This window comes from Labrus mixtus, chromosome 12 (assembly GCF_963584025.1).
Source record: "Labrus mixtus chromosome 12, fLabMix1.1, whole genome shotgun sequence".
Lineage (NCBI taxonomy): Eukaryota > Metazoa > Chordata > Actinopteri > Labriformes > Labridae > Labrus > Labrus mixtus.
The window spans coordinates 23,190,037-23,215,667 of NC_083623.1; the positions used below are offsets into that span (position 1 = coordinate 23,190,037).

A 25,631-nucleotide genomic window follows, 5' to 3' on the forward strand; every position below is an offset into this window, starting at 1 on the left:
TTGTTGTTGTTTTCCTGGCAGGATTTATGTCCCTCAGTGTGCAGATGCTTGAGTGAGAATCAGAGGGGTAACAGGTCAGGGTCTCTGCGTGTTCATTACAGTGTGCTGCAGTTACAGAGAGGCAGAGATGATGGTCATGATCTCCGTGCACCTCTCTTTTACTGCACTCATAACTGTGCCAGGATTAAAGTGTCTCTTTGTAACTGGAGCACGGTCTCATTGTATAACTCTCATTCATTTATCCATAAAACATTCTCGATCCGTCCTTAAACCCCGTAAGCTGCTTTGCATGCAGCGCAGCGTCTCCTGCCAAGGCCCTAATTGTTTGTTTTCTATCCTTTTAAACTATCACCGCGCTGTTTGTTCATGCAGGAGCAGAACGACACCAAAAGGTTCCTCTTAAAGAATAATTACATTATTCTCAACCCTGCAACCTGTTTTTATTTCTGACATTTCTCGAGGGGCCCAAAGAGTGACGTGCTGAAAATGTTTTGGCTTGGCTCCAGTAGATTATATCAGACAGCAGCTGCAGAGCCGCTGTAATGGATGCAATGAGATCTTAAAAGTTAAATGCACCAAATTAAAAAACGCTTGTTGTCAACAGGCTCAGGTTGTTTGACAACATTACAGAGATAGACCTACTTATTAAAGAGGAAGATGAATTTTTTTAACCACAACCAGCTGTTACATCACGACAAAGACACCAGACTCTACTGACAAAAACAGTCATTTTACCTCAGAGTGGCTGCTCTAGCCCCGCCTCCACAAATCATTTTTTAAATCTTATTCAGTACCTTTGATGTATTAAATAGTAACAATAATTTAGTTTCATAAAATAGCACAAATAAACTAACAGTAGTACTAAGTAGAATAGTTTTATTAATTAATACACAAATATTTTGTGTGATCTAAATTATACTTTCTAACAAAGCTAAGTTAGGGGCGGCAGTAGCTCAGTCTGTAGGGACCTGGATTAAGTCCCGGTGCAGACCAAATATGGTTTGTCTAAGTTGGTCTGGTAGCTGGAGAGGTACCAGATCACTTCCTGAGCACTGCCGAGGTGCCCTTGAGCAAGGCACCAAACCCCCTCCCCACCACCAGCTCAGGAGCGCCCGCTGTGGGCAGCTCCATCACTCAGACATCTCTCCATTAGTGCATGTCCATAGGATCCTGTTTGTTCATGTGTGTATATTTCAGCCTATGTGTGTGTTGCATGATTAACAGAGTCTAAAAACAGAAATTTCCCCTTGCAGGGCTCAATAAAATAAATCTTAAATCTTAGTTTCCTCAGCTTTAGCTTGGACCTTTATATGTATATTTTCCATGATTCTCCATTCACAGTAGATTAAGGGTGGTGTCACATGAGTCTTGCTCATTTGATCAGTGTGAACACAAACGTATTGTACTCGTGTACTGTGCCTGAGTCTGCATGAAGAGGTGGTCTCGGACATGATACATGAAAACAAGAAAGTGGGCTGCTATATGCAAGTTGCAGTCAGTGAGTAGAGTTGTGAAGGCAATCCTAAACGTCTCCTGTCTCTTCAAAAACCATCATATCATCAGCACGGGCCATTAAAGCCTCTGAGCTGCACTGTAGACGTGGAAGCAGGAAGAGGGTCTTAGTAGTCGTCTAAGAAATAACAAAAACATCCACAGTAGCAGGAAGGACTCCATCGTCCAAATAGGCTGAAACAAATGTCGCCCAACTGATGACGCAAGTGGTTGCAATGGTTGCTTCTTCTGCTTCTTTCGTCTCCTTAGCGGATTTGCGAGCCAGTAAGTGTGCTTGGGCACTGTATGAATCCCGACCTGGCTTCGGGCTGGGGGTCTGGTTGGGCCATGCTCTGGCTCAGGAAGAGAATCAAACCTCTAAAATGGAATCTGTTGTGTTGTTGAGAGTGATGCAACAGCTGTTTGTGGTTATAAAATCATCATGTGTAACAAAGAGGTCTATCTCTGTAGGGATCATCTCTGTTATGTTGTCACACACTTAGTATAACAACCTGAGCCTATTTAGGGACAAAAACAACTGTTAGTGAATTTATTTAGATTGGGCCAAATTACCCCAAAGGATTTCGTTGCAGCCCTAACAAACAAACAAACAAACTAACAGATGTAAGCTGTAAAACTGTTGTTTTTGTCAATGAAGTGTTGTTGCTCTAACACAGAGTGATTCCATAGATCAGTGGTTCTCAAACCTTTCACATTGAGTACCATCACAGAAACATTTTTGCTCTCCAAGTACCATCATTATGGCCAACATTGAAATACAGTATCACAGGACTACTTAACACACAGTTTACACAGGATGCCATTTTATTTCAGATAAGCATGTTATTTATTATTGACCGTACACACCACACTCTGCGGCCTGAGATCATTGTCTGTGCCACTCCTACAGACCAGACTCCAGACTTGATGTGACTTTAGTCATATTTTCGCACTGTTTTTCGTTATGTGTTGCTAGCGGGTGCAGGAGCGTCACTGGCACTGCTAACGTCGCCTCTTGCACTTGTGATGGGTTCGATTTCAGTTTTCTTTCTGTGCTGCTTGACCAATCCGCCGCACTTTTCTTTCTAATATTTCCAGTTTGGAGCCACAAATGCAAAAATGTTTAACCGTCATATTTGCTTCCCCTGCTTGCGATTACAGCCCCTGTGAACAAAACAAACAAATCAGAGACACCCAGTGTACCTCAAGAGGGATCCCGCACACCACCAGTGGTACTCGTACCAGAGTTTCAGAATGAATGCCATAGATGTTACTGGTTCCAAAAAACATCTTATTTAAGAGGAAAGAGTTGCAGCTTGAACAGGAAATCTACTGGAACCATTTCTTATTGTACATGACATTTACACACTGAAAAAAAACAGAAACACCAGACTTCCCTGTTTGTTTTGTATTCCTTTAGAACTCTCCTAGTGCTGTTTGTTCATGCAGAAAGATAAAAACACACAAATGTTCCTCTTCATGTTGCTAGGAACCCGCTCTGTGACCCCTGTGTGGCAGAGGAAACACAGATATTACGGATGTGCTGTGTTGTTGGTAATATTATTAGACCGCTCGGCTCACGGACACGCACACGCTGCTCGCTTCAGTGGCACCGCTGAGAGCGCCCTTCCACTCCGATGGTATTTAGAGCACGGTGACTTATCAGTTTTTTTTCCATTTTTATCAGGGGAAGTGAGACGGATTCCAACAAATGAGCTCTGTGGCTCCACGTCTGTGAAGTGGAACAGAAACTGAGTGAATTCTCTAAAATAACTTGTGTGTGTCCTGTGGGGAGCGCCGCCCGTTTGATATGACTGTGTGAGAAACCAGTGTGGGTAAATGAGAGGGGAACAGTTCAGCACCACGGACAGCTCTTTTGGTGACAGGGTGCTGACATGTTGGTGCACACACTGAGTTGTGTAGAGGACAGTGTGCGTGTGTAATGTTCAGTGAGTGTGCATGCTGTGTGTGTGTGTGTGTGTGTGTGTGTGTGTGTGTGTGTGTGTGTGTGTGTGTGTGTGTGTGTGTGTGTGTGTGTGTGTGTGCTCTGTGAGCTCACAGGTTATATAAACGGTAAAGCCCCTGACACAGGAGCCACACTCCCCCCTGCTGGTCCACAATCACAGCCCAGTGTACATCACAGCTGCACCTCACTGTGTGCTGGATAAATTAAAACAATCACAATCTGTCACTGTCATCTATCATACTTTACTACTGCTTTTACAAACAGAGCGACGCCTGCGAGCTAGTTGAGGCATACAAGTCACGCTGCACTGATTCATACTTGACGTGCGTCTCCTATCACGTCAGGCACCGTGCACGAGTTCGCTTGAAGAGGTGGTCTCGGGCACGATTCATGTGTTTTTCCAAATTGGAGGTCTATTTAAGCTGCAAAGTTTCAGGTCTCCCCCTCTGCTGTGTCTTTGCTCTGCTGTCTCGTACCAGTCCTGCACTCAAACTTTCAATCACCCACCCCCCCAGCATCCACCTGCAGGCTCCGACTGGGGTTTAAGATATTACATCATCACTCCTCAATCGCCGTACCTAAAATAGGAAGATGAGATCTGAGCCTAATAGCCAAACTCAGACTTGTTCATGCGTGCTGTAGGAGGGTGTGTATGGTGTGCAATGTGTGCACTGTGCTGTAGGACAGGTGCTGCTGTGTGTGTTGTGTGTCACACTGTGTTCGGTGTGTGTTGTGCATGCTGTAGGATAGGATGTTGTGTTTCTTTGTGTACTGTCACACTGTGTGTGTCACTGTGCTGTAGGACGTTGCTGTGCTCCTCTGATTCACACACACAGACATACCTGGTGACGTCAGGCCGCCGTGAGCGCCGCCTCTCTGCAGCAGCTGCGGGTTAAACTGACGGTGTTGACGGTTGTTGGATGGGAAAGGTGGAGCGTCACCCGTTCACACAAATTCTCACACAACCTCGATGACATCCTCCAAAATTTCAGCCCTAACTTCTGACCTGCAGGCTCTGTCTGTGTGTGTGTGTGTGTGTGTGTGTGTGTGTGTGTGTGTGTGCGCGCGCGTGTGCGTGTGCGCGTGCATGTGTGTGAGAAACCCGTTTGTCCCTGACCGAAGCGTTCTCCACAGGAAGTCATTTCCTGTTGTTGTTTCCACTCTCATTCTCTGGCAGATGTTTTATTCATTTCCTGGCATGTTGATGAAGTTAATGAAAGGAGAGGCGAGACGGGAATTGAACTCATCATGTTTTATGGATCAAAGACACAATGAGGTCTGTGCCTCTTCGCTCCGCTGTTTTTCTCCCAATTAGCGGCGCGGCTGCCGCTGCCGGGGCGGACGTCGGGCTGACGGAGATCGATACGACGGATGAGACAGACACCCGGGGGAGCGCTGCTCATCCGGGTGTCAGATCTGTCTGTCTGTTCTGATATTACACAATCAGCTTCATCATCGTCTGCATCATCTTCTAGCATGTTCTCTCAGTCCTTCAATCAGAGCATCAAACTCACTCCTGCTGTTTCCCGCGGAGGCCGAGGAGAACATTAAAGTCTCCGTGCTGTTTTTTTTAGAGATGCAAACGTTTTTAATGAGCGGATGTTGTCGGCTAATTAAAGTCAGCTGACACAGTTTTTGTCTGCGTGCTCTAAATCTGCCGTTTCTGCTGTCTTAATATAGCCTGGAGTTTATTATTGCAGGGCAGGATCGCTGTGAGTGTAAGGAGTTTATTTCATTCACTCCTTTGAATCTGAACTCAGCTCATTCAGCTTGACTGTGGGGCTGCAGCCAAAAATCTAATATCAGTCTAATAACAATCTAGTCAGAACACACCATCACCACCGTCTGTACTCCATTTCTCTAACATCTGCCTCTCTGCACAGATGTATCAGTCCCGGTGTTTCGGTTTAACGAGAGACCCCGTTAACTGGTGACTTCAGCCGTATGTGTCCGTAGATGTCGTAGTTACAGCAGCTTTCATGAAAAACTAAACAATTACAAACGCAACCAGGGACGCATTTGGCTGAGAGTCACCAGTTTACAGGGTCACTTGTTGAACTGAACACCGATCTCGTTTCCAATAGTTTTTCAGGTTTTCACGTCCACTTGTAAAACAGAACAGATCCGTCTCAGATATTTGTTCAAGCATTACTCAGTCATGTAGTGTCAATGACACATCGTACAGATGTTGTAAATTACAGACTCAGTTTATCAGTTTGTCTTTAAAACTTTCTTCCATTGTTGTCGCTGCTGCTGTGTTGACTCTGTCACATCCCCTCTGCCTCTAACACTGCCCCCTACTGTTCATGTGCACACTGCAGCTTGTGTCTTAATTTGTGAGGAAGTGCAAACAGACACAGGAAACACAAGGCCGACTTTATACACACCTGTACGTAGATTTTAGAAGCAGGTATATCTGTACCTTTAAAAAGCACCTGAGCTCAGAAAAGGTCAAACGGCACACTGCTGTCACTGTGTGGACTCCACTGTGCAGCTCTCCCCTGAACTGAGCATGCTCACAGACTGTCTGTTAGTGACACCTCTCAGTGTGAAACATGCTGCCCTGCATACATCACACTCACATTAATCCCCGAGCAAAACTGCAGTTACAGTGAGTCTGCAGAGATTAATGTGCTGAGGTCTACAGTTTATCTGAGACATGCTGAGAGCTCCTTCTGTCTGTTACACGGCTGAGCTGCTGCTGCATACATCTCATGATCAGTGCAGGTTTAAGGAGGGAACAAGGAAATCTTTAATTCTAGCTTTTTTGTCATATTGTTGTGCGTATTATATTTTTTATTTGAATCTATTTCCTTCCTTTTCTCATTTTACCTTTTTATTCTACTTCTGTTTGCAGTGTTTTTGCACTGACATTCTTAATGTGCAGGGGTGTGTCCAGACTTTTTTGACTTGAGCACCAAGGCGTGGCAGTAAAAATGTGTGCATACACATTATATTTGATAACTGTTGGCAATATTTAAGGTAATGTAAGTACTCAACAACAAAAAATAGACATTTAGACATTTTAATGTAAACATTGTCATACAATTCTACATATTATGCCTTTAAGAAACTGTTGTATGAAATGTATGGGTTTTTTAAAAAAAAGCTTTGGTTCTTTTTGGTACTAAATAAGAGATTATATAATTTAAAATACATGAAAACTTTGGAAAACAAAATATAAATATAACCAGCTAATTAGTCAGCTACTGATTTATCCAGACACACAAGCTGTACTTCCTGATTCAGTTTTCTCCTCTTCAGTTCCACCTTCTCGTCCAAACCGACGGCAGAGGTCACGTTGGCTTCATCCTAATTCTTATTTAAAATCTGTTTGTTGGACGTCAACTCATGATTTCCTGCATGAGAGTCAAACGTGCTGTACTCTTATGTACTCATAACACCAGCACTCCTGCACCCTCATGCCTCGGCTCGCTTCAACAAATCTTTGCACTATACTGTGATTAGGGTGAGAAAAGTGATTTGTAATTTCCACTTCAGCTTTCATGAACAAACACTGCAGAACATTTATCTTACTCAGGGTGTACTCAGACTCTAGAAAAGCTTTTTGCCATTTGTGCTTGCTCTGCAGATGCACTCTCATGCACATCAGAACTGAGACTCAGCAGCTCTATCACTCCGTCTCACAGTTAGCAAATGTTTGCGTGTAATTACAGGGAACATCACACCGCACCGCTGGGCGTCTTCCTTTTTTTAAAAATGGAAACAGCTCACATAATATGGGCCGGGGTGTGATTGCAGTGTCAGCTGTGAGCAGCCAGCTGAGGCCGGCGGCCGCTCCGTGCTCCCAAGTGGGTCACAGAGCGGAGAGCTGGGGGTGAAATGGCACGTTCTAATAAAGAAACAGCTTCAGAAGCAAAAGCAAAGAGGTATTCATAGAGCTGAGACTGTTTTTTACTGAACTCTGTTTGAACACAAGTGCCTGTGCCAGCAACATTTCCTGTCACAAACAGTCCCTGTAGCATCGTGTTCCAGCAGACCTGCGTCACATTTTAACTACTTTTTTATTGTTTGTGCAAACCAGATCAAGGCTTTGTGAGGACAGAGTTTTGCCTGCAGACACATGACTAACAGTTCACATACTTACAGCCTGTGACACATGTATGACGGAGGAGCAGCGGTCAGAGTGAAATGTAGTGCTGCTGCTGCTCTCTGTGTTAACTCCGTGAACTGTGTGTGATAGATACTTTGGAACAGAAATGGTGGCCATCTCTCTTCTACAGCAAAGGTCAACACAATGCATCATCTCTGTAAACACAGCTTTTAGCCGCTCATGCACAAAATGATGTGACTTTTAAAAGTGCTTTATGCTGCTTGATATATGTTTTTATTAAACATAAATGTTTCCTGTTTTTAGCAAATGATGAAGAATCAAAGCTCGGTGCACGTTCAGCATGAAGCTGTCATGGTGTAACTGATAATTCTCTGTATTACTTTTCACGACAACATATATTAGACTGTTGGTAAAATAATAGGAATACACCTCATCACTTGATGTGCTCACAGGTTGCCATGTCGCAGAGACTGAAGCTTCAGTGTTTAGCCAGCTCTGCATCGGTCTTGAAACATTTTTGTATTCTAACCTCTCTCCATTTATCAAAAGCATCTCCAATATTTATCTTAGTTGTACCACATGTACCACATAGAGTATTAGAAAAATAGAGGGTTTTTTTAGGGCGAGTAGAATCGGTTCTATCTGAACCAGTTCTCCTGCCCGCTTCAATCACTGCAACACCTGTTGGTTTGCTGTTTGGGTCGAGGGGCAAGACGGCTGTGTGGGAGGGCCATAAAACCGCCCACCTTCTCTGGTCAAAACAAATATAGACCATTTAGAAAAAGCACATACTGGCTGCTGAACTTTAACAGAGCATGTTTCCTTGATGTCTGATGATATAGTAAGGTCATTTTATGATTTAATTCAATAGAAATCTTACATATCTACATCATAAAAGTGATTAAAATTGTAAAAAATAAAAGGGTCCTTCAAAATCTGCACCCCGAATACATCGGCCGGAACATCACCAGTTAATTCAACACCAGTTAAACTGTCACACTGGTGAGACGGGATGTTGATACATAATGACACACAGTCAATATACCCCGCTTGATTTCAATAGAGGAACAATAAACAATTTCCATCTATAGTACGGCAATCACTGAGACTATTTATACTCGTCAGAATTAGCATAAAAATGACTTGAATCAGACAGCTAGGCTAATCGCTGTCTGTGCAGATGTAACGCTAAAGTGATCAGACTGAATCATACCCTCAAATCTACGATACTGTGATTGGTATTATTGTGATTGATATATAACAAAAATTAATATTTGTGAGGGAATCAGAAATACGTTTGTGAACTTTGTATTTTAATTGTGGATTTTTTTTACATTTATGTAGAATGATAACTATTTGTGTGTTCATTGAAAAATGTTTTTGTGGATAGAGTCATTCATTTATAAATCACAAAATACATTTGTGAATCCTCCTGTCTGCATTCATGAATATTGAGACCCCGAAAATGCATGCTGCGTACAACACCTGGGGAACAGCAGCTGACATTAGTGTCATCAATATGATTAATATAAGACTTTTTCTCGTCCATTTCAACCAGCTCTAAATGCATGTTTTCACTACTTAGTTGAAGATTTGAGGCATCTTGCAACAAGTTTGCAGAATGCATCAAGTGAAAACAATCTTAAAACCTTCTTCTTCTGTGCATGTAGCAGAAACTACAACAGCCTCTCCAGTCTCACCTGCTGACCTCACCGTAAGGTATCAAAGACAAAACCGTTTTCACCTGGATTTGATGACCGCTCATGAAAACTTCTGAATAGCACATTCCTGCCAATAGTACCCCATCTCTCCCACTGGCTCTTTAAGTTTGTCCCTCACAGGCTTCTGTTGAGAATTTGGAGCAGTCTCATTAGCTTGTCGTGATGCCCTGTGGTGTAACTTCTCATGGTGATAAAGACGTCTGCAGGCTCCGTTCATCAGCCATTGACCCTCGTCTCATTTGTTGTTGTAGTGTCACATTTCCCAGCATGCCTCAGTGGGTCATTACACACTGCTGCTGTGATGGACAGAGAGTCTAACAGGGAACAAAACCGCACAGTGAGTCAGTGCTGAGCTGGCAGAGTGGCACACAGGTGAAGAACTCTCCCGATCCTCTGCAGGTTTAGCTGCGGGCCCTTTTTTCTCACCTGTCTCCCGGGTTTGACATGTCTCAACGTGTCTCAGGATGGACGTGTCTCACAGGGTAGACTGGTCTCAGGATGGAAGTGTCTCACAGTGTAGACTGGTCTCAGGATGGAGGTGTCTCACAGTGTAGACTGGTCTCAGGATGGACGTGTCTCACAGGGTACACTGGTCTCAGGATGGACGTGTCTCACAGTGTAGATTGGTCTCAGGATGGACGTATCTCACAGGGTAGACTGGTCTCAGGATGGAGGTGTCTCACAGGGTAGACTGGTCTCAGGATGGACGTGTCTCACAGTGTAGACTGGTCTCAGGATGGAGGTGTCTCACAGGGTAGACTGGTCTCAGGATGGACGTGTCTCACAGTGTAGACTGGTCTCAGAATGGACGTGTCTCACAGGGTAGACTGGTCTCAGGATGGACGTGTCTCACAGGGTAGACTGGTCTAAGGATGGACGTGTCTCACAGTGTAGACTGGTCTCAGGATGGACGTGTCTCACAGGGTACACTGGTCTCAGGATGGACGTGTCTCACAGTGTAGACTGGTCTCAGGATGGACGTGTCTCACAGGGTAGACTGGTCTCAGGATGGAGGTGTCTCACAGGGTAGACTGGTCTAAGGATGGACGTGTCTCACAGTGTAGACTGGTCTCAGGATGGACGTGTCTCACAGGGTAGACTGGTCTAAGGATGGACGTGTCTCACAGGGTAGACTGGTCTCAGGATGGACGTGTCTCACAGGGTAGACTGGTCTCAGGATGGAGGTGTCTCACAGGGTAGATTGGTCTCAGGATGGACGTGTCTCACAGGGTAGACTGGTCTCAGGATGGAGGTGTCTCACAGGGTAGACTGGTCTCAGGATGGACGTGTCTCACAGAGTAGACTGGTCTCAGGATGGACCCCTCACACAGGATGGACGTATCATTCAACCACTTAGAGATTACCATAGGGAAAGTGAATCTTCATAGAAAATGTTTTTAAATGCCCATATACGTTCACAACAATAGACAGAGCTACTTACCTGTGTGGTCTTATCGCTCATCACAGAGGCCACCTGTGACTCACAGCTGCAGTGCCAGGGGCAGACTCTAGGAGGAGACACCAGGGGGAAACAAGGTGATCATCAGGAATGAGGTAGCTCCAAAGTAGGTCAAGTTGACTGACAACTGAGGCGGAGTTATGATGCTTATATTGACACAATGGTTATCAATGCAGTATGTTATAGATATACGATTGTCATTTAGAGGCAGGGTTGGTAATTTTCTAAAACTAGCATGATTTTAGAAGTAGCATTCCCTCTGTGCTCCCTCAAAAGCCACGCCCTTCACTTACATGCACTGAGTGTGGGCTAGTGCACGCATGGGGTAGAGAATGAGCAGGGAGACATGATTGGTTCATCTGATTGGTACCTCGTGGCAGACATTGGTCAAAGTTTTTACACTGCTTTAGATGACGGATTTTCTTCGTTCCTTTTTCAGAGAACATGAGTTATGAATGTCTGTCAGGACCTAACAACAATTTCAACAAAAATCTTAAAAAGTGTATCTGGAGGAAATGACCAACCCTGCCTTTAAGATCAATGAACTAGAGGACGATATGCACTCTCTGCTCTGCAGTTTGATAATCAGAGAAAGAGAGTCATTGTTCCGTACATGCAATATGAAACAATTGTGATTTCAACTTTTCAAACAGTAGTTGTGTTGGCACTTACAGGAAAGAGAGCGAGGTGGAACACACAGAAAGAAGAGGTTTGTTAGCGTGTGTGTGTGGACTCTGTGGACTGCAGAGTAGTGGTATGTCGATGGACTCTGGCGCTTTTGTAGAGAGTAGTGTCACAGCTGTTTGTGGTTAACTCATCATCTTCCTCTAACAAAAAGGTGTCTCTCTGTAGGGATCTGTTCTGTGATGCTGTCAGACACGAAGAATAACAATCTGAGCCTGTCAGGGACAAAAACAAACAACTTTTAGTGCACCAAAAGAGTTGCAGTCATTATGGCCTGTTTCCCAACCGCAGGCTCAAATAATCAACTGGAGAAAAGTCAAACATTTTACACCTTTAAGTTTTTTTTAGATACTGCATGCTATTATATAGTCCAGATTTAAAGTTATCATAATTTCCCTTTGGTTTTTCTCAGTCACAAAATCAACAACCTTTCGTGGAAACAATTTGTTTTGCTCCTAAGGACTGAGTTGCAGCCAGTAAAGCTTTTCACAGCTAAATCAGTCTACAAGAGTAGTGTCCTATAGTCATTTAAACCCAAAAATATGATCAAATATGGCCCAGGAAAAGACAATACTAGATGTCCTCTTGATTTAAACCACAGTGAAACCACAGAGTTTTTAAAATGAATGTAGGAAGAAAAAGTTTTAAAATGTCTACAACGTTTGGATGTATTTTATAAGGCATTATCTGTGATTTTGAGGATTTGTCTAAGCATTCTAGTAAGGCGATGTAGAAGAAGAAAAATGAATAATGGTGAGAAAATATGATGTTAATGAGGACAGAAGTATGTGGGAGTGAAATGAAGCGGCTCTGAGAGAGACGGAGCGAGAGATGGGAGGTGGAGACCGAAAAGTGGAGCGGAGAATCAGACATGAGAGTCGCTGCAGTCCCACGGCGGCAGCAGCAGCTCTGCACAAAAGACTTAATTCTGATTGTCAGCATTAAGAAGGGCTGAAATGAAAGCTGACTAAGTGTCGCGGTCACTCTTTAATTGTATTGAGTCAGTATGAATGTGTGCCGAGGATGAACATGGCCCCTGTGCTCTGAACAGTAATTAGAGAGCTGACTGAGTATAATGTGATCAGAAATCATAATCCATACGGAGCGAGAGCTAGACTGGTTTTTAAACTAGTGCGAACTAAGAAGCTTGTGTCTGCTAATGACCACGACTCACTTCACTGTGACTGATGGAGAGTTGCTGATGTGTGAGAGGAATCTTAGAGTTGTGTTTCTCACTGCACTCTGATTCAAAACGCCTAAGACCTCCAATCTGTTCTCAGGGACTAAAAGGTGTTTAGACTGAAAAGTGAAAGACTTTTTCACAATTTAAATAAATAGAGTCAATGGCAAGATGTGTTTCTGCAAACAGGAATAAAAAATGTTGACAGAGATGCAACTGATGTGAAGCGAACGCACAAAATGTGCATAATTTATTTGATCGCTTGAGTTTAAAAAAAAAAAAAATGTTCAACTGGAGCGACAAATTCTCTTGTGTCACGAAAGACAATCACTGGGCTGTCTTCAATTGTTCACGATTTATCTCCCTCTGCCAACAGTTTCTGTGTATTTTAAACCCTTCAGATTTTCTCCACTGTTTCATGTCTGACTAGAAATGTCCTGGACGTCTTTCTGCAGATGAATATAATTACATTTGGTCCTCCACTGTAGCGCTCTCAGAGAAATAGCAAACCAAACACTGCTGTAGTTGACCAATATGAACTAAGTATCCAACCCAAATGTGTAAATAAGAAAAATAATAAAATGTATATAAAGTAGTTTTTCATGTAGGATGTCATGTGAGTACAGTTTCCTGGTGATGAACTGGCAGAAAAGAGCACACAGTATTCGGCCTGCAGGGTGGAGTTGGTGGTACAGGAGCGTATGCTGAGGTACCATCTGTGGACGGCAGCAGGTGGGTAGTTTTTGGCAGCCGTTATCGGGGTCTTTGTCGGATCCTTCATGGATGGCTTCATCATTCTGATGCTGATCAGTTTTCACCACTGAGGTACAAGCATGGGCGTAGAGGTTGGGGAGGGGGATGGGAGTGACCTTATTATTTATACCAGAGTTTTTAATGTTGATATCATTTTAGTAAAAACAAACAGAAAAGGTGCATGTTGGATACCACAGAAATGAAAAAAAGATGTCCTAGGCATCCAATATTGGGTAATTTATTAATTTTGATTGATAGAAATTGCAAGCTAACTCCTCCACAATGTACAAAAACATTGGCCGCATTGGGATTTGTGCGTCAGACGTTGTGGGTATTGGCAACAATTTGATTTATTAAGTACATTGGGAAACATTTACACTTATCGTGGACATTGGCAAAACTAGGATTTATGTGTTGGACATGGGCAACATTGGGATTTCTCCTTCAGATGCTGGTAATGTTTGGACTTGTGCGTTGGACATTGGCATTTAGCAACATTAAGACTTATTGTGGATATTGTTGGACATTGGCAACATTAGGACTTAAGTAGGACCACATGAATGCTTATGTGTTTTTTTGTGTTTGTCTATTCTTGGTTGGATTCATTCTCCTCTTACACACGTTTCTTAAAAAAGTTTACCTTTTTTTCACAACTGCAGCAATTTTTCATAGTATCCATCATTAAAATGAGGAGATTGTAAAATATTGATGGCCTTAATTTAAATCTTTTAATGGGTCATTTGTGCAGTGGAGGTGTGGTTGCAGTAACTTGTCAGGGTTGACTGAGACTGTGGTTGAGTAACTAAGTAACGCATTTCTCCCAACTCTGATAATGATGACATGCAAACAGATCAGGTGTGTAATGATTCACACATTATCAGTGATGCACACTCAGAGTACAGGTGTCTCTGAGTTTTTCATTTTGTCCTGTTGGATAAGACTGCAGCAGAACCGTCTAATTTGCCGAGAGCGGAGCTGAGGAGTAACTCTGAGATCGATGTAGAGACTCATTGACCTTTAGCTTCATCGTGCTCTGACAGAAAACTGTGGAAAACTCTGAAAGTGAATGCCATCATGTCCGTCTATGTGGTCATCCAGACGGGTGCGGGGGCAGTGATTGATTACTCTGGTCTGTCTTCCCACAGGAGGCCGTGAGGTCGAGGATGTGTTCGAAACCTCAGACTCTGCAGAGGTGTGAAGATGGAGCCCTGACCTCAGGTGGTTACTCCACCTCATAATACTCACCTCACAGTGAGTATTTCATCTCGTCCCTGATGTCCTCACCACAAAGACATCAGAGTGGATATAAAAACCACATCAAGTCATAAAGGATTTTGTAAAATGTCAGAGCTGTAGAGGAAGAAAGGGCAGCAGGCTCTCAGCATTTTAAAAACAAGGCCTGACAGACACGGATTCAACCTGTGGCAATAAAAGGTTGTATTATTGAAAAGTCTGATTTTAAGAAATATCTTTGAAGAACTCTCAGCTGGTGGTGTCTCTGTGAAACAAACTCCAAACATTAAGGTAACAAAACACAGTTAAATATAGGGAGGGTGGAAGAGTGCTCAGTGTCTCAGCAAGAATGCAGGTATTTTTAAACCTGAGAACAGAACATTCCAGTAGATTGCTTCAGACGCGACTGCTAAACAGGTTGCAATGCAGTTTTCTCTAAAGTTAGAGACTTTTCACACATTCCCATTACGCTTCCAATCAGTAGACACCTAGAGTAGGTGGACTAAAACAACAATGGCAGACTCAAGAGTTCTGTTTGTGCTGCTCAGTCCAAGTCGACATTTTCTTGAAATTGACTCTCATTGTAGTTTAGGGTCACTTCGTGTGTAAGATAGATAGATAGATAGATAGATAGATTTTTATGTGTTTTACAGCTTACTGCTTTTTGAATCATGTGCCCAATATTCTACCTATTCCAAAAGAAGTACAGGTAGTAAACGTTTATGAACTGCTCAGCTAGGAGTTGTTGTTTACGTAGATTTAAAACAGTTCTGAGGAAACAGAGATGCAGGTCGGCTTTCTTTCTGTAAAAGGCGGATATGGCTCAGTTGGTAGAGTCAGTCATCTCTTAACCGACGCTCCTGCAGCCACATTTCTGAGGCAAGAAACTTAACCCCAAGTTGCTCCTGTTGCTTAAATGGTGACTTATGAATGTGTTTTAATGGGGTTCGTTATTTTCTGATGGTCACTTTACACAGCAGCCTCTACCATCAGTGTGTGAATATGATGTGAATGGGTAGGTGTGGCCAAGAAGTCAAAAGACTAGAAAAGCCCAATTACCATTTACCGTTTAAATGACGTCACGGTTGTCATTGCCATGGGAGAAATCTATTTTTAAAATCGTCCAATAAAAATTGCCGTTACTCCAGTGATTAGAGTTTTATGTCCCACCTTCTACAGATGATTTAGTGAATTAATTCAACACTACTATTTGAGCAGTTGTCCTCCTTTATCACAATGCAAACCTTAAGTCCTAAATAACTTTCATAGTGTTGAGGAAAGGGCTTCAGACACAGAGATTCTACAGTCAGGCTACACTGTGTGGAAGGGATCGTGTGTGAATAGCTGGCAGTGCTGTTATAATGAAGCTCATCCAGCGAGGTTGGTGGTCTGGGACGCGATGGAGCTGAGGGTTGGTATAAATAGCTTCTTTAACCCCAGATCAGGACCCAAAGTGTAACACTGGCTTTAATTCAGCTTCTCTTTCTCCTCTCCGCTGCGACTTTCCAGGAGGCATGTTTGTAATGTGGCTTTGTGGGAGCGGATCATCAGGGTTCTGCTTTTATGTCAAATTAATATTTTAGCAGCAGGCAGAAGCAGGCAAGCACACTTTGTTCCTTAGAAATCTACTTTTGAGACTCTTTTCTCTGGAAATTTGCACACTGACCCCAAAACGTCAGCTCTGCATTGTGTGCTCAGGATGACATGGTGGGGACAGGCAGCATAAAACACAACATAAATGTCCCCTCACAAAGACACAGTCTACAGAGAAAAGCAACCAGCTGAGGAGACTGTTGGACATGTCTAGTATTATACCTGAACCTTCTCTACACCCTCCTTCCTAAGACTTCAACTTTCTGCTTCTTCTACTTTGTTTTGATTGTATTTTTTTTACATCGAGGACATGAGGTAGAGAAAATGTTCTGTGTTAGGAAACCAGTGGAAATGTGTCATTAAGAAGATCAGATAGGACAGAAACAAACCTGAAGAAACATCTGTTTTAAGAAAAGTTTAAACATTATTTTTTTAGATTAAAAGCTCACACAGATCAACTTAAACCTTTTAGATTTAGTGATTTTTCAAAGAACAAGTTTACAAACCAAAATGACAAGGATAGGCTGTAGTCCTCTTGACTTTTGATAGAAATGTAATGAAAAGTTGATCGAAGACAGATTAGATTGTTTTTTCAACCTTTTTTTGCCACTAAAATAACGTTAATCGATTATGACTCACAGTTGTTATGTTTATCTGCTGTTCCTCCTCTTTAACACAGCAGCTGTGTTTGTAACATAACTCATATCACCTTCATCTAATATAAATCCAAAAAAGCTGTTTGTTTTTTTTTCACCACTAAATGGCCACCAATGAGTGTGAGTGAAGCTGATGGATAGAAAATAATAAGTCAAATACACACCTGCTGAGTGAGAGAGCATCACTTGTGTATACTAACCAGTGTTTCTTTCTCTTATTGTGATAAATTCAGGCTGCATCGTGTTTATTTAAATGCATATACACCAGTAAGAATGAACTTGTGATTAGTTGCACAGCCCTAATGGCAGCCATGGAAACATGTTCAGCTTACATGGTCCGATTGGTCCCAAATAAAGCCTCAACATGTCAGGGGTGAAAGTAGTTTAAAAGCCTTGTCAGTTAAACCACCACAACTCCATCGCTTCATATTGTTCACCTCTTCTTGGCTTCATGCACGTGTTTAGGAAGTAAATAACGACGCTCGTGCTCAGTGGTGAACTGTTGAATAGATCTTAAGCCTGGCTCACACTGTGCGATTTTTCCCCGATTGTATAAAATTCGGGGTGGCATGTCAGCTCACATTGTACGACTGAATCGTTTACGACGCCCGACCAGACCTTACGATTGATTTGCTCACACTGTACGACCCGATTGTCGGGCACGGCCGAAGAGCTCACACTGTACGAGTGAAATCGGGACGGAGCGTTGACAATTGTTAATAACTTGCTGTAGGATAGAGGAAAGTTGATACAAGCGTAGATATATGGATACAAGTTTCAGAAAAGTGCTGCACTGATGATCTGTACTGAAAACCAAAAGAAAAAACGCCTGGTTGCGTCCTGCCGCTGGTCGCCAAGACTACAGTCCTCCCTTGTCTCTCGTGATTATATTGTAGTCACACACAACTTCTGCCGGACCTTTTCATGACGTAAACGTCAAGATTTTAAATTGTAAATATTAAACATGGTTGAAATAAATCAGGGCGTCCCCGATCTGCCCGGTGATCGTCTGGGTTAAGTTTGGATCTTTGTACTGCTCACACTACAAGATAATCTGTGCAGATAATCGGGTCCGAGCAGCCTTGAGTCGGGAGCGACCCTGCGATTGTCGGGAAGGAAGAATCGGAGCTCAGATCGGCCCGATTATCCTGCAGTGTGAGCCAGGCTTTAGAGATCAATCCCTGATGGTCACCTCACACACAGCTAGTCTGAGCTTCTGTCTGTGTTGTTGGAATAAAACAGAATATCATGAAACATCACAAATGATTCTGCTACACATTTTACTTTGGAGATTTTGTCTGCCTGCCAATCAGCACTGGATATCAGCCAGCTGCAGCGCAATAGAGAAAGCTTGTGCTAACGTTAGCTAGCGGTAATAAAAGGCAGCTGGACTCCGTCCGGCATGGATCAAAACACAGAACGGACACTTCAGAAGCAATTCAGAACAATTTAGAAGTGATTAAGAAGGAGACAAAGTGTTGACATAACGTTAGCTGATGTGTATTCTTGTCGAAAGTGTGACTTTGACACGTTTTGAATGTGGGTTTTGGTCTGACAGCATCTCTCTCCTCTTTCCATTACTGAGTACCAACACTGAATCTTTTTGTTGTGGACCTTCACCGCCTACTTTAAGTCAACCAGGTATTGTTTAGGCAGGAGTTTATTTAAAATAACATCTGGACATGGTGAAACTAGAGGCGGGGGGATTACAATGAACGATGAGAAAAAAACTAAACATCAGCTCCGTCGATATCAGACACAAACATGAGCTGCATTTAGAGTTTGTTTTCAGAAGAGACTTTAAACTTCCAGATGAAAGTTTGGTGAACACAATCAGCCTAAATAAAGTCTCTACTAATCAGAGTTCCTGCTGGCCTCTGCAGACAGACACACACCGTAATGACTGCTCGCTATTAAACAGGAAGCACGTCTCCCTTTAAGAAGGATGCTTCCATTAGTTTCCCATTAGTTGAAATATTATGCAAAGGAAATGAGTGCATATATCCCGACAGAGGATAAATGTGTATTAGAGCGAGCAATAACTCAAGTGCAGAGAAAACAAGAGGCTCTTAACTACAGCTGAATTTTTCATTGTTATGTGGTGCATTCAAGGACCAAATGTGGAGCGAGAGAACGAGACGGAGAGGAGGAAGAGAGGACGCTTCATCATCCTCCTACTCAGAGAGGATGAAAGAAGAGACATAGTGAGGAGGGTAATTTATGTTGTGCTTCGGACAAAATAAATCAAAGAATAAACAGGCTGTTTGTTGTGAATATCAAAGAGGATGAGAGGAATATACATATTTAAAAGAGCAGAAGGTTATTGTCCTAAGGTTGGTGTTCGGTTTAAGGTTGACTCATAAAGGTGTGATCTGTGACTTTAACATCTTGAAACGACTTCTCCAAACTATCATTTTTGAGTTTTTTGGTCTAAGTTGTTTCAGCACAGCTTGACATTGGTGACAAACATCAGAGGAACAGTTCAAACATTTGGGAAATCCAGTTATTGGATTTCTGTGTGATGCTGAGATGAGAGGCTGGATGTCCGTCTGATGTCTGATGATGTGTGATAAATCTGGAGCTGGACTCTAAAATCTGCCTGCTGTCAGCTCAAGTCCATGTTTTTTATATATATAAAAATGAGCCTATCTTTGATGTCTGACAGGATCCTCTGCTCCACCATATTTTTTAAAATGAAAAGCATTGAGTTCTGCGTGGGGTCATGTGTGAGGTCATGTGTGAGGTATTGACTTGTGGTTACACAGTCTGAGGCCTGTGTTTACCAAAGTGTTAACTTCAGAAGATCAGCATTTTTTTTAAAGTCTTTAAAGTGGATTTCTTCATATCTTCACAGCACCGAAAGTGAAATAAAGTGTTAAATGTTTTCGACTGTTAACAGCTCACATTACTTTTGTCTCTGATTCTACAGTCAGCTGGCCCTGTCCACCCAGCATTCATCCTAACTATGTTATGAATAATCAGTACACAAAATTACAAAATGTAATTATTTTTTATTTCCAAAGCTCACCACTGAGACCATGTTTACAGTATTTTGGTGGCAAAGAACAAGTTGACTGGTTATATAAGCGTATCCTTGTTCTTTCAGCTTGTTGTAGTTTAGCTAACAAGTTGACTCCCTGCAGTGCACACATGACTCTGTTAGCTGCTCTGCTAGTTAAGCTAGCCAATGTTGAATGACAAAGAACAAGCTCCAAAAGTGATGCTAGCAGAGGCTATGTTATTCAAGTGACAACAAAGAAACACAAACTAAGCAGTCTCCACATAGAATGGCCTCTATGAAAGAACTGAAAAGTCACCTACATTATGACCAAGCTCCTTATTAAAGATTATGTCGAGCTAAAAATGTGGTCAAACTGCTCTCAATCTTTTCATCCAGGGGATTGTGCGAAAGGGAATAAGTCTCAGTGATTATCATCTGTTGTAGAGTCAGGATCATTCTCATGCATTGAAAACATTTACTTTTTACAGCTCTAGCATGAACGCATCATTCCACTTATGCAGCAAAAAATGTTCCACTGTAGCTTGCAAAGAGAGCCGAGAGGGCCTGAAACACTAAAGATGGATTGTGGGTGCTCATAGCTTCAAGAAAGTTGCATCATTTGCTCCCTGCTATCTGCTCCGTGTCGAGGTCTGATTCCCAAAGCATATTGCTCTAATGATATTCAGACACAAACACGCACAGAGAGTGATCGTGCTCTGTGCAGTTTGCTCTTGTTTGGTGTCTGAATGAGGAGAGAAGCTATCTGCACAGGGCTGCACTCTCCTGCTGACGGAGCTCAGTTCTGTCCACATAAAGATGTTGAGCGAGGGGAAAACTTTTTACACTTTTTATTGAGGTCAAACTCAGAAAAATGTGATGTTTAACCTGTTAACAAATCGTCCTGCCTGTATAGGGCAATAAAGGACAAATCGAAGGAAAAACTGTCTCCACACATGTGGACAAAGTGTGGAGCCGCTGATTTAACTCCTGGTTATATTGGTATTGTCAAAGTCCTATTTACTGACTTTTTAACAGATCTTTAATTTTGAATATGTACAAAGTTGGAATTGTTTTCCTATCACTGGAAGGTTATGTTTGACTACAGCGATGCAGTTACCACCGACTCTCAGCAGATACTTATCTTTTACACTAACTACACCTGGTTAGTAGCGCTACTGCAGCAAGGCTGATTTGCATAGAAAGGGTCTAAATTACTTCATAATGGATCCTCTAAAAACTCACAAACAGCATCGACGCACAGAGACGCTATTTGCTCTGCAGATGTAACTGCAACTGTCTGTGATTCATTTGCACAGGTTGGGTTAGGGTTAGTGGCACAAAAGCCCCACAATCCTTTTGTACATCAATGCATGCAGAAACACCACCTGTTTCCTGAAGTATTTGGTCTAAGCTCCGCCTCCTTTCTTCTTTCTGATTGTCGATTTTTCAGTGTCATCGTCCATGGATTCATCCACCATTGTGTTGTTGCACTTAAGATTTTGTAAGAAGACAGTGTTATTACAGTGAGTGTCAGCCTGAAGGTAATACAAACAAGAATCGGGATAAAAACAACAAAAACAAACAATACGCCCTGATTGAAATGAGATGCACCTCTTCCCCTTTAATCAGGAGCCGAGCCCTTTGAAAGTGTGACAGCGTGCTCCTCTATTCAACAAGACGTCTAACAGAAAACCTATTAAAACCTTCCATCAGACTCATTATCTTTCATCTCTTTTAATTGACTTATAAAAAGCCAGAGGATCTTTCATCCTGATAACCTGAAGCTAATGAGCTGTGCAGGTGCAGCACTGTAATCACGCAGAAGTAGGTTATTAAACATTTTGGTGCTGCACTGATTTTCTGTCAGGACGGATTAACTTCATTCCTCCGAGAAGCTCCCTCACACAAAGGCCTCCCACAGCGCAGAGTGCATCTACACACACACACACACACACACACACACACACACACACACACACACACACACACACACACACACACATGCATTTAAACAGTGTGCTGCTTCCCACAAAGCTCATTCCTGCATGATGTGAAACTCTGCCCTTGTGCTGTGAGGCTGCAGAGGGAATTGTGGGATTACGCTGTGAAATGGACTTTGTGAACTTTTTATACAAAAAGTAACGGCACGCAGCAGTGTGCTGTGACAGTGAATATGTGTTGATGGATGTGTGGCCCGGTCATAAAATGACAGGAATGGATACAGAATAAAACTTTACTAGGTCTTTTTATTCCCCGACTAAACTTATAGAAAACATAAGAGCATAAATGTTCATATTAATTAACATGGGTTGAAGATTATAGGGGTGGGAACCACCAGAGATTTTAAACATTTTGTGATATGTGGAGAATTGTTATACAATATATTGCGATTTAACTTTTTGTACTGCATTTTATGTCCACAAAATTAAACTAAATCAAAAACTGTTTTATCAGATAAGAAAATAATCTCAGTCTCTTCATCTCACTTCAGTCTTTTTACACAAGGGGAGTCAAGCCCACAGACTGACCCACACTGTGATGAAAGTAAAAGGCTGCAAGCACCTCACAATCTGGACTTTTAGTATTTCAGTCTTATCCAACTTAACTGAATTCAAAATGAATAGCAATGATTATCTGCTAGTAGATAATCACTGTGTTAACAGTATATTTGGCTATCTTGCACTTCTGTTTTAATATAAATGTTCAAACTATTTACTTCAGTGCTCTACTGGCAGTGGGGCAAGTAAACTGTTTTCCTGCATGCTCCTTTAAATTTAGCGGTCAACCTCAGTTTGACTGACTTCACAAAGAAATGCAAAAGAGTAAAGGGTTAAGGTTAGGGCTAATAAAGAAATGTGCACTAAAGAAAAAAGCAGTGGCCTGTCTCTAAACAAAGAAAGCAAATAGAGTCCAAGTTAATACATTTCTTCAGCTACAAAATCATTCATCTCAGTTCCCTCAGTAAGGTGCATTACTTCATGTGAATTCAAAATGCATCCTGTACAAAAATAACCTCACTTATACTCCAGTGTGTAGCCTGCACCCAAGTGACGACCTCTGGTGTTGAAAAATGAAGTCGATGCCCCCGCAGTAATAGATGAGTGATGTCACTCGGGCTATAACTTCATCTACTGCTACGTTTGACTATTAGGGATTATATTCATGTTTACAGGTATATTTTCTTCTACATGGACAAAGATACAAAGATGCTGATCTTAAAGGGACAGAGCTACCCCGATAAGGAGAAGCAGCTCTTACAGTAATAATAGCCAAAGATTATCATATGAGGCTATTAAAACACAATATGAAAAGTCTCTAGTTCACCCGGCTACATGTGGTTAATGTGTAAAAAAAAAATAATAATAACCAGAGTGCAAAGAGCAGCAGGTTAAGGTTTCTAATTTTAGCCATTCAAAGTTTAATCCCCAACAATGACATGAATCACAGACAGTTAAAGTATCTATAAACATGTTTTCAGTCTGATTACTACATTTTTTAAATTTTCTTCTTAATGACTTCATTTAAAAAGTATGTAATAAAAAAGTAACTTAATACTTGAATGAAACAAAGACAGCATAGAGAAAGATTCAGACAGCATTGTAAATATACCAGGAGAAATTATAAATACAGATATGAAAGCAACACAATAAATAATTCAAACAGACTCTGAAAAAAGAAAATACATATCTATATCATTATCAAATATTTAATTGTAATCCTTGACCATAAACACACAGAGTAGCATCAACTGTCTTATATTAGTATGTTCAGTTTCAGGAGTTATGATGAAAAAAAACACAATTTGTATATTGCAGAAATGAGAATTATTCATCCGGACCCAAAGGTCCAAACCAGACCTTTTTGTGATGTTTGAATTTCTAAAAATGTTTGGTGGACGACTCTCTGCCCATATCCCAAACCGCACACATCACTTTGATGAAGAGTCAGAGTCGCAGGGCTGCACAGGTCGGATAAATTAAAGAAGGGCCGACTGAAAACTCTGGATTCAGACGGCCCTGAAGGTGTTAGTAAAGTCTTAGTTACTATCTGGTTAACCACACAGAGCAAGCATGGTTAATCACAGTTTTAAATATATACATCAGTCCTATACATCATACACAGTTATAAACTTTAGATAAGAAGAGTCTGGTGTATGTGTTAGTGTCATGAGGTGACTTCATACAAATGAAACATCTGACTGATCCTTTGAGTTAAGCTCAGTCATAATAAAAAAGAAGCTAAAGTCCTCATGTAAATGTTTATGTTATTTTTGAAGCAGACTGCAGCCTCTCTTGGCCTATTTCTAAGCCTTGTGTTTTTTGGTTCAGGCTTGTTCTCCCTCCCTTCACAAAAACCTGAGATCCACTTTGGTTTTCAAGTGAGGCACATTTTGTAACATTACATCATTTTGACCTTGACCAGTTTTGATCAAAGATCAAAACTGATTATGGTTCAAATTCTATTTTGTATCTCCTTTCCCATTGGTTACTGTTAGCAGCCAAATATGGGCAAAAGTCTATGATACACCAGGCAGTACAGTTTGATTTGGTACTGTAAACCCTGATCTTGCTTACATTTCCACAGCCAACCGTACCGTTACTTGGTAAGCTGAGTGTAAGCCAGATAGCAATAGTCATAGTCATAGTCATAGTCATAGTCATAGTCATAGCGATAGTGATGCATCGTCAGCTAGGCAATTCCCTGACATCATAGCAGTGTGACACAGTTTAATCCGCCATTTAAATCAATGAAAGAGAAAAACACGTCTAAGTAAACAAATCTCTGAAGTCGACCACGTTGACATTAGTCGCAAAAATACAAAGAAAGCCCTGAATATACTAACAGGAAGATAATAATTCTTTCAACCAATCAACAGACTGCACAGTGTCTAGCTCCACCCTTTAGGGTCGGATCGGTACCTTTAGCCCCCCAACAAAAGGGTAACAAAAAAGTAGGACGGTGCGGATCGGTTATTTGGGTACCATTCCCAACTGGAGTGCTTTGTGGAAATGGGGCTTAATTAAGATTTGCGTTATTGCAGTGTAGAGCCGAGTTGTCATGAGTTTTAGTTACCCTGCAGGTGCCTGATTGCAAACTGTGTAAAAATATAATAATAAATCCAAAATGTTTTCACTGTCAACTTTCTAACACAGCAGAATCATTTGGGACCCACGTTTAGAAGTGTAGTTTAGTTCTCCTGTGTGATCAAAAGGCTGAAGTCATAAGCTTATAAAATCTGCTCTTTACATGAAACTGACTTGTAGACTAATCCGAGTTTGTGGCCCTCATTGTGCAAATTTGCAGACGTGTGTACGCCCACGTGCAGAGCTGTGTCTTCTTTCCACTCTCTTTAATCGTTCCAAACACATTCATGCTGTGAAAAGTAAGAGTGGCTGCATAGCTCAAAGAAAAGAAAAGGAAAAAAATCTCTGTTGCAGCTGTGGGGTTTTCATCCTCTGTAGCTTTAAGTGTGTGATTATGAAGCTCGAGTGTGTTCAGCCTCGCCGTCAGGAGCTGCTCTCATTTAGCGCTGGGTTTGTCTCATGCATGTTTAACACAGGTGTGGTTGAATAACAGCAGCCTGAACACAGTGTAGACACGCTGCTCCTGCTTTTACTCAGTTAAAGATTTATCAGAGAGCCTCATATTTCATACTTCACCTGGAGGCTGTTTCCCACACTCTCTCATACCTGCAGCAGGGCCCGGGCGAGGCGAGGCAGATTTTGATCGTTCTATTTGAATCTGACTTAATCTCATCGTGCACAGAATGAGGAGTAACGAGGTGTGATCGCTCAGCTGTTACAGGTGCATATGCATAT

At 41.9% G+C, this 25,631-nt stretch overlaps 1 protein-coding gene across 2 annotated transcripts in view; it reads left to right on the top strand.

Moving 5' to 3' along the window:
- lrfn2b (leucine rich repeat and fibronectin type III domain containing 2b) overlaps positions 1 to 25,631 on the top strand; it is a 153,337-nt gene that overhangs the window by 71,244 nt on the left and 56,462 nt on the right. Inside the window, exon 3 of one of the 2 annotated variants that reach the window (XM_061052630.1) lies at positions 14,475 to 14,580. The gene's annotated coding sequence lies outside the window, so the exon portion shown is untranslated. The remainder of the gene's footprint in view (positions 1 to 14,474; positions 14,581 to 25,631) is intronic. The other variant, XM_061052631.1, reaches the window with a different exon arrangement.